The sequence below is a fragment of the Mesoplodon mirus genome (assembly GCF_964341445.2).
Source record: "Mesoplodon mirus genome assembly, chromosome: 10".
Lineage (NCBI taxonomy): Eukaryota > Metazoa > Chordata > Mammalia > Artiodactyla > Ziphiidae > Mesoplodon > Mesoplodon mirus.
In genome coordinates this window covers 18,383,557-18,392,717 of record NC_138986.1, presented here as the reverse complement: position 1 = coordinate 18,392,717, position 9,161 = coordinate 18,383,557, and the positions used below count along the sequence as shown (strand labels likewise).

The 9,161-nt window shown below is 36.7% G+C and overlaps 1 long non-coding RNA gene across 1 annotated transcript in view; it reads right to left on the bottom strand.

The window, feature by feature from the left end:
* Window positions 1-4,545: 4,545 nt before the first annotated feature.
* The window catches only part of LOC309810921, an 88,940-nt gene continuing 84,324 nt past the window's right edge, over window positions 4,546-9,161 (bottom strand). The window contains exon 5 of the long non-coding RNA XR_014295076.1: window positions 4,546-4,608. This is a non-coding gene — a long non-coding RNA (uncharacterized lncRNA). The remainder of the gene's footprint in view (window positions 4,609-9,161) is intronic.

Below are 9,161 nucleotides of genomic sequence, written 5' to 3'. Positions count from 1 at the left end.
ACAAGGCATTAATAATTTCTTTCTTTCCAAGTTATTTTTAGGGTGCTTTAGCTTTATTAAGCTGTCTACCAAATGCTAAAATATTAAATAATGAGTTTCCTCTTCTATGCCTACCCCATAGATAGGAGATTTCTTGCTTCAAACCTCAGTGCACACATGTAAACACAATTACTCAAAACAAGGCAACAAGTGAGAAGCAGGATTAAAATAAAAACTCAGACATTCTAACTCACAATCCACCATTCAACCCACTAGAACTTGCTGTTTTCCTTTGTCCTCTTTGCTGTGAACCAAGATACTTGTTCTTTAGCAGGGTGTTTCTGCTGCAAATCCAGTTGCTACTGCATTATGCAATGAAGTCAGAAGCCTGAGCTTGTGACATCAATATAGGTTGCTATGGTAACTCTTTCCATAAGTATTACAGGTTCATTGTAGGCTCAAAAAAGAGGACTTCAGCAGAGTAGCAAAATAGCTGGCATTATTCAGCCTAAATTACAACAGTAATTGATGCAAAAAAGTCTTATACTAGCTATAGTAAATGCAGATTTTTATATTTATGTTTTATGTCATTATTGAAAGTCATTTTCTATTTTTTTTAAAGAAATGAAAATTCTTCAATAGAAGTAGCATTGCCACTGACCTTCTGATATAACAGATCCACATAATCCAAGCAGAAGAGAGTCACACTGTAATATAGCTAATTATTCCCCACATTGTGTCATTCCAGGGATCAAGTAATGTTATACATTATCTGTTATGAATACATACATAATAGCATGATTTCAACCCAGTTTTCTCATTACAGGCATTATAAAAAGGTCCCACAGTGCTGTTAGTATGAAAGCAATTTTAGATGACAAGTTTTCCCAATAAGCGTGCCTATTTTTACGCAAACAATAGAAAAGATCACCTTTTTATTGCACATGTTCATCCTTATTTCCCTGAATATTTTTGCTAATGCCTCAGTTTTTTTTTTTCTTTTTTTTTGTGGTACGTGGGCCTCTCACTGTTGTGGCCTCTCCCATTGCGGAGCACAGGCTCCGGACGCGCAGGCTCAGCGGCCATGGCCCACGGGCCCATCCGCTCCGCGGCATGTGAGATCTTCCCGGACCGGGGCACGAACCCGTGTCCCCTGCATCGGCAGGCGGACTCTCAACCACCGCGCCACCAGGGAAGCCCTAATGCCTCAGTTTTAATGGTTAAGTCCATCTCCCTGTGTAGGAGACATTTGGAAATATTCTTTATCCATTACATTCTTTTAACCTGAATTTGAAGCTTGTGGCTGACAATTACAAAGCCTGAATTCCTTTCTTCTATAGCACCTTTTTTAAAAAAAAATCATCTACCATCATCAACATGAGGATGTTAGTTCAATTCTGCAACCATGCTCAGGCTAGGCACTAGGGTTACAATGTGTCGGGCATTAGGTATAAGAAGCATAAGACATACATGTCACACATGTAATATCAGCAACAGCACTAACAATATTTACTGAATACCTGCCTTGTTCCAGACACTATGATAAGCACTTTACATCCATTATCTCATTTAATCTTCACAACAATACAGGAAGAGAGGGAAGTACTTTTATCCCCATTTTCTGCATTGGAGAACTGAAGCTCAGAGGGGTAAAGTCACTTGCCTGAAGTCACAGAGGTAGCTCGGGAACCCAGCTCGCATTTGAACTTAGATCTGACTCCAAATATTTATCTTTTGACAGAAATTAAGGAAAATTTCTTGTTACTGTGTTAAAATTTAAAATTGCATCACAATCCTATTGATAAAGAATTCCTTCACATACACTTCACTGAAGCATAAAGGCAATGGTAGTCTTCAGGTTGACTTCATAAACACTTTAGGTGACTGACTTTCCTGTTTTTGTAACACTCAGCAGTTCAGAAAGTGTTTGTATGAAGATATTTTTATTCCCTTAGGTTATAAATGAAAATATCTCTCAAAAATATTGGTCTATAACTTTTCTTAGACAGTTGCATTGATATTCTCATATACTCCAAGCTACTGGACTATCTTCAGCTCAGATAAATATATTAATAATGTGTATAGTGTGGAGCAGTTTACAAATCATACTAAACATTCACCCATTCAGCACATTTTCATTGAGCCACTATTATGAGTCAGGAACTATGCAAAATGTTAGATATGAAATTACAATAAAAAACTGAAATAGTCTCCAAATTAAGGAAGCATATAGTCTAAAATGGGAGTCATTGATCAAATAACATAATAAATGTAAAATTGGAACTGTGTCCAGACAGTAGAAAATAAGAAAAGCTGAAAATAAACAATCTAAGCAATTCAATCCTGAATGATACAAAGAGAACAGAAGAAACACAAAGAAGCAGAAGGAAGAAAATAATGAAAAGGAAAACCTAAGGAAATGTAATGCAGCATATGATGGGAACATCAACACAGCCAACTTCGTTTTTTGAAAAGAGCAATAAAATTGACAAACCTCTGGCAAGGGTGATCAAGAAAACAGAGGCAAGGCAAAAGTAAACACCTTTTGAAATGACAAAGGGAACACAATTAGAGATACAACAGAGATTAAAAAGGAGATAAGATGCAATGAACTTTATGTTAATACATTTGAAAGCATAGATAAAAGGAACAAACAAAATTGATCAAGAAGAAACACAAACTTAAATAGGCCTAGACACACCAAAGAAATTGAATTAGAAATATAAAAACTTCCCAGATTAAAAGCATGGATGGTGTCACAGGTAATTCTACCAAAATTTAAGAATGGATAATTCCAGTCTTACAAACTCTTCTAAATAATTTTTAAAAGCAGGAACTATCCAAATAAATTATTTTATGAGTCTAGTATAATTTGATTAAAACAAAAAGCTAAACAAGAACAGTATGAGAAAAGAAAAATAAAGAACAATATCTCCCATGAACATAAATACAAAAATCCTAAATAAAGTATAAAATCCAGCAAGTGTAATAAAATGCTGTATCCCTCTTTTCTTCCAAATGCAACCATTAATCAGCATTTTTGAATCTATTATTCTCCACTTCTTATTTTACAACTTAGCAATAATATTGAACTGTGGCATTTCCATGGACATACCTTACATTTCTCACCTCTGTGCCTTTCCTGATAATACGTCCTCTACCTTGACCACCATTCCTCATTTAACTACATAACTCTTACTTAATCTTGAAAAAAATCACCTCATCCCTCTCTCTTTCTAGCCAGAACTTTTTCTTATGATTTACCATATAGTATAAAGTATTTTAATGGGTGTCTTTCCCACAAAGAACTATATAGTCACAGATTATGTCTTTTTCATCTTCTAACCCTTGGCTATTAATATGTCCCTGGAATGGCACTAAATCTTCTAAATCAACTTCATGTAGTTTGCATTTCGACCACATAGTCAGTCTGATGAACTAATAGAATGACCTTCATTTAGATCTTCAATATCACCTATATTTACCTCCAGTACCTCAGAATGTAACCTTATTTGGAAGTAGGGTCTTTACAGAGGTAGTCAAGTTAAAACAAGGTCATTAGGATGGGCCCTAATTCAATATAACTGTTGTCCTTTTACCAAGAGGAAATTTGGACAGAGAGACATTTGCAGAGGGAAGACTATATGAAGGAAGAATGCTACGTGAAGATAAAGGCAGAGATTAAGGTGATACATCTACAAGGCAAGGAATGTCAAAAATTGTCACAAATCACCAAAACCTAGGAGAGAAGCCTGAAACATAGTCTACTCGACAGCCCTCAGAAGGAGCCAACCCTACTGACCCCTTGATCATAAATGTTTACCCTCCAGAACAGTGAGACAATAAACTCCTCTTGTTTAAACTAAGCCACCCAGTTTGTGGTACTTTGTTACAGCCCTAGGAAAATAATAAGTATCTTCAAGAAATCTTAGAATAAATCTAAGCTTCCTGCTAATGAATAAGGCAATTCCCAACACTTTCTTTCATTGGGTACCATACTGATAGAGCCAGTTCATGATAAAAATAGATAGATCGAAATTTCACCTGTGTTTTTATAGCCTCACAGGGAAAATTTGCAAATAAATTTGCACAACCTAACACGTTGCCACCATTTGCTAAAAGAAGGTTAATATTTTTTCTGGAGAGAATGCTTTCTTTTCTTCCAGAAAACAGACATCTGATTCCTAAATGATCATTAAAATTTTTTTTATTCTAGGCTTCTAAGACACATCTAAATACTCAGAATGGATTGTTTACCCAGTACATAGTTAAATTCACATTAAAACATTCTCAAATATCAAAAAAGTGTTTTATTTTAACAACAATTAATAATTCACCTAATGTCTAACTTTAAGGGGTCTGATGGGAAGCATGGTGGAAGATTCTTATTGAGGTTTTGGAAGAAGACAAAAACATGACATGAATCATAGTTAGGAATCTATATGAACAGCCACATTACCAAACAACATACAGAGCTAAAACATTAAACATTTGCTATGTTCCTGTAGAACACTGCAGTCCCCTTTAGGGAAAAAGGCATAAACAAATGTGTCCCTCTGAGCTTACTTTTTCCAGATGGGTGGAACTTGAAGGATGCTCTGAGCCAGCAGAATGGTCACTCTTGTGCACCTTCAGGGGGAAACATATGGCTTTTAGTAGAATCTAACAGAGTCACTGATCCTGTTCCTGGACTTGATATGATTTCCTTCCTTTCTTTCCCCCTTTCTTCTACTGTCCTTCCTTCCTTTTTAGTATAAACATGCTTTTCTATTAAAGTAATGCATGTTTGAAGTTTTAAAGAAGCCCCATTGTTTTGTGAACAGAACTGTCAAAATGAAGGAGCATTTTGAAGCAGGCATCCTGTTTCTTATTTTCTCAGTTCTGAGTATGAATTTAGTAGCGTAACATATTGGTTGGGTACATGTTTCAGAGCCAAATAGCCCTTGTCAAACTGACAAGATCTCTTATTAGCTGTATACCACTTTAGGAGTAGTATTTAGCCATCCTGTGCTTCCACACCAGTAATTAAGGATGAAAATTGTACTGCCATCATATGGTCTGAGAACCAAAAAAAGATGGTACCTAAAGAGCACATAACATAGGGACAACCACCTGGTGAATACTTAATAAATGTAAGCTAATAATTATGCTTATAAAGAAAGAAAACACCAACTATATGACATTCTGGAAAAGTCAAAACTATAGCAATGGTAAAAAGATCAATGGTTTCCAGGGGTTTGAGGCAGGGAGGGTGTTAGGTGAGGTTTGAACACATTAAGCACCTTTTTAAGATGGTATAACTATCTGTATGATACTATAATGGCAGATATATGATAGCACACATTTGTCAAAATGCATATAACTTTATAACATAAAGAGTGAACCTTACTGTATGCAAATTTTAAAAAAACCTATTTGGAGGTCAGGGTATTCCTGGATGGAATGCAGAATGTGATAAAACTAATTATATCATGAATGTATGAAATAAATATAACTATTACAAATGTATGAAGCAAACTCACTGTAGGGGCTGGGGGGAAAAGAAGACCTAAGTAACTCTGGAAATGAATGAAGTCTAAAAGACTCTAGGCAAAATAAACTGTTACATAAGCACTGTGTGTTGGTAAAGCTGATTCTCATGAGGATATCAGTAATTTTGACACTGCTATACATATATACTGGAATTGAACAATTAAGTAATTACATGCTGGATGTTGGGAGCCAGGTTTCTCACTGTAGTTGTGGGAGATTACAGATAAGAAAGAGGAGGAGGCCAGAATGAGCCATGTGGTAGTAGATTAGCGTTGGAGACATCAGTATGAACTCATGTTTAGATTGGTATAGATACAGATGATTACATATAGAAATAATTATAGAAATATGTATATACGTGGGTTAGTATATACATATATAACCCCTTGCTCTGTCAGTAGAGAGGGCCTAGAAATAATGACACCCCAGCAGCAACAAGCACACCTAACATCCAGATCTTGTTTTCTAATACCATATTCCAATTTTAAAAAATCAGGGCTTCTAGGAGAAAGGCTGATTCTAGGACTGAGATACAAAATATATAAGTTGACCCTAGAGCATCTTGTATTGCCAGAAAGTAAAAAAAAAAAATGCTTTTAATAAATAATGGAGTATGCAAAGGGACATAGCAGACAACTGAAAAAGTCCCCAATTGTCAGGTTGGAAAATTTTATCAACAAAATAAGTGGCACTGGCTTATAATCCAAAACAAAAAATAAATCTATGAGTCCATACTGATATAGATAAATAATTGAAAAAATAAATAAATATCAGACAATAAATAAGGGAGAATAGACAAATCTCCCACACAGAAAAATTCCAAATAATTAGTGTCAATACTCTGCCCTCAAGGAGGTGAAGCAGAAATTCCCACACGCTGGATGTGAGCTGTTCATAGTGACTTCCTTCCAAAAAGTACAGTATAGAAAAGGGGGAAAAAGAGCAACTTTATAGAAAAGAAACCTGGTACACTAACTCAGCCAATTGATCAAGGTAAATATGGACAGTAATAAGTCATGTTGATAGTACATACCCTTGACATGATGTGATGAAAATGGCACTTTACCTTTTTAGTCTCCTTCCCAAAAACCCACAACCCTGGTCTAATCATAGAGAGAAAACATCAGGCAACTCCCAAATGAGGAGCATTTTACAAAATACTTGACCAGTACTTTTCAAAACTGTCAAAAGTCACCAAAAACAGGGTAAGTTTGATAAACTATCACAGCCAAGAGGAGCCTAAGGACACATGAGGACTAAATATAATGTGATATCCTAGAGGGGATCCCCAAAGAAGAAAAGGACATTAGGTGAAAACTAAGGAAATTAGAATAAATTATAGACTACAGTTAAAATAACATACCAATATTGATTCAAAATTGCAACAAATATCCCATACAAAAACATACACATATAAGATGTTAATAATAGGGAAAATATGTAGAGGATATATGGGAACTTTGTAGTGACTTAATCTGTTTTAAAATTTAGAATTTGTTTTAAAAAAGAAAAAAATTAAAGACAATTATATTTAACCTAAAAACAAAAACATTAACCAGCATTACTAAGTATTATGTTTTTTAATTTGGTAGACAATTAGTACAAGAGATACCTAGCAACTACTAGGACTCATAAACTTGAATGTTTTAATCATTACTCCAACTAATCCTGATCTAATTCTTATACTTGATTCAATTCACATTGAATCTCTTCTCAAAGTGAGACCCTCCTCAAAGTTCATCTGTTATGTTCAGAACCTTTACCACCCACTTTAATTTGCCTACAAGGAAATCTTACAGATGTCAGTGGCTTTTATACTCAACCTGCAGGTCCTAACACTCTACTCCATTTTTCAGCACTCCTTGATTTATAGCTCAAAGGACAATTTGCCCTTTTTAATCCAGTGAAAAACTATTTAAAAAGTAAGAGGTCAGTCACAAATTACATTAACTTACTAGTAACACAAATCCACACATGATGATTTTTCCCAATGTAAATTAGGTTTCACATCACTTATGTCTCCTGTGTTTAGTTCTTGGCCTTCTGAAGTCAGACTTTACATATTTAGTTTTTTTTCTCAAGTAATTCCTCATCTAACAAACTTCACCATCCACAGTAGATTTTATGTGGTACTATTTTCTTTTAAAAATGTGAAAGTGCAGGGCTTCCCTGGTGGCGCAGTGGTTGAGAGTCCGCCTGCCAATGCAGGGGACACGGGTTCGTGTCCTGGTCCGGGAAGATCCCACATGCCACAGAGCGGCTGGGCCCGTGAGCCATGGCCACTGAGCCTGCGCGTCCGGAGCCTGTGCTCCGCAATGGGAGAGGCCACAACAGTAAGAGGCCCGCGTACCGCAAAAAAAAAAAAAAAAAAAAAAAAAAAGTGAAAGTGCAAAAAAAACCAGTAACTTAATAGTTTTCTATATACTCCCAGGAAGTTGTTCCTTCCCTCCCTACTGTAACCCAGAAATGTACCTCTCTGAATTGAAGCTTTTTGTGATGCCTATACTTTGGGAGGTCTTGAAAGTGACTATGAACAGAAAGATGAAAAGAAACAGTAGAGACAGGAAGTTGAGCTCCGCCATCATACAGTTTTTGAAGGAGCTGTTTGCATATGGTTATTCATCCCATTTCTCTCTCCTCTGTACACTCTAGATTATACCCCATAATCTCCCTATCAGTGTTCTCAGGTCTTGCACATGTAGAATCTGATATGAGTATAAGATAAGCATAACTTAGAATTTTATGATTCTTCACAAGGTCCTAAAACACCTAGAGACAATGCACCTTGACTTAGATGGGGCAGATAGAAATGCAGATGAAAAGAGAGAGACTGAGAAGTTTCACCACTTCTCCAGTGCTCAAAACCAGCTCATCTATTCCCAAGCCCAGTGGACCTTCCCCCTCACACGCTGTGTACATACCACTTGGAGCCAACTTGAACCTACATTTGGAGGATATTCTACTCAGTGTGAGTATCCCCTTTCTTCCTTCTTGGTAAAGTATAAAGTGATGTGGTAAGTTGGTGATCAGCTCAGTGCTCCTACCTTTTTCACTGGAAAGAAAAAGACTTCCTCTGGTGACTGGTAAAGGGAACCAGCCTTGTGTACAGATTGAAACTCTAACTTGAAAATTCCTCCCAACCATAGAAAATATTTGCAAATGAAGCAACTGGCAAAGGATTAATCTCCAAAATTTACAAGCAGCTCATGCAGCTCAATATCAAATAAACAAACAACCCAATCCAAAAATGGGCAGAAGATCTAAATAGACTTTTCTCGAAGGAAGATATACAGATTGCCAACAAACACATAAAAGGATGCTCAACATCACTAATCATTAGAGAAATGCAAATCAAAACTACAATGAGGTATCACCTCACATGGGTCAGAATGGCCATCATCAAAAAATCTACAAACAGGGCTTCCATGGGGGCGCAGTGGTTGAGGGTCCGCCTGCTGATGCAGGGGACATGGGTTCGTGCCCCGGTCCGGGAGGATCCCATGTGCCGTGGAGCGGCTGGGCCCGTGAGCCATGGCCACTGAGCCTGTGCATCTGGAGCCTGTGCTCCACAATGGGAGAGGCCACAACAGTGAGAGGCCCGTGTACCGCAAAAAAAAAAAAAAATCTACAAACAATAAATGCTGGAGAGG